At 38.2% G+C, this 816-nt stretch overlaps 1 pseudogene; it reads right to left on the bottom strand.

The window, feature by feature from the left end:
* Positions 1–400, bottom strand: part of LOC110286550 — a 5,434-nt pseudogene extending 5,034 nt beyond the window's left edge.
* Between the last annotated feature and the right edge of the window lie 416 nt (positions 401–816).

Genomic DNA, 816 nt, shown 5'->3' on the forward strand with positions numbered 1-816 from the left:
GATGTCCTTATATTGTCTCCAGAAGAAGGTGTAGCCTAGATTAAAGGTATGTTCCACAACACCTTTAATCCCAGATGAAAGGTGTAGCCCAGATTAAAGTGTCTTCCACCACACCTTTAATCCCTGATGACCTTGAAATCAGAGATTTAATCTTCTTGAATCCATAGCCGCTATGCCTCAAGATCTCCATACCAAGATCCAGATCAGAAACTTCTATCTCCAAGCCTCCAGATAAGGGCCACTGTTCAGCCTTCCAATCTGGATTGTAGTTCATTTCAAATATAGTCAAGTTGACAACCAGGAATAGCCACTACAGAAAGTATTTATGATAAGGGACAAGACCTGAGTGATTTCTGCCTGAAAAGAAAAGATGTCCACCATTTTGCAGTCCATGATTCACTTCCTCAGCAAAGCCAAGTAATAGTAAAGAGCATGGTGAGCCAGGACCACGCCTGACTCCCAGGTAAGCCAAGCCTGCTCAGGCATGACTCAAGAGAACTTCTATTTTTACTTTTACTTTTGATTTCTTTTTACGAGAGATAAAGAGAAGGAGAAAATAAGTATACAAATCAATATATTAATATATAAGTATAAAGTTGGGCATACTAGAGGAATAGATGAAGAGGGGAAAATTATCAGAACACATGCTTTTTAAAAAATATATAAAAATAAAAATTACTCTGCCTTTGCAAGCCTATACCAATGGTCAATACATTCTCAATAACACTATGATTACTTGTCAACCATTCACCCCTTCCTGTTTGGGTAGTTTATATGGCTAGAGATTGCACAGGTCTTCAAATGTTGTGAGAGTTG

The sequence above is a fragment of the Mus caroli genome, chromosome X (genome assembly GCF_900094665.2).
Source record: "Mus caroli chromosome X, CAROLI_EIJ_v1.1, whole genome shotgun sequence".
Classification (NCBI taxonomy): domain Eukaryota; kingdom Metazoa; phylum Chordata; class Mammalia; order Rodentia; family Muridae; genus Mus; species Mus caroli.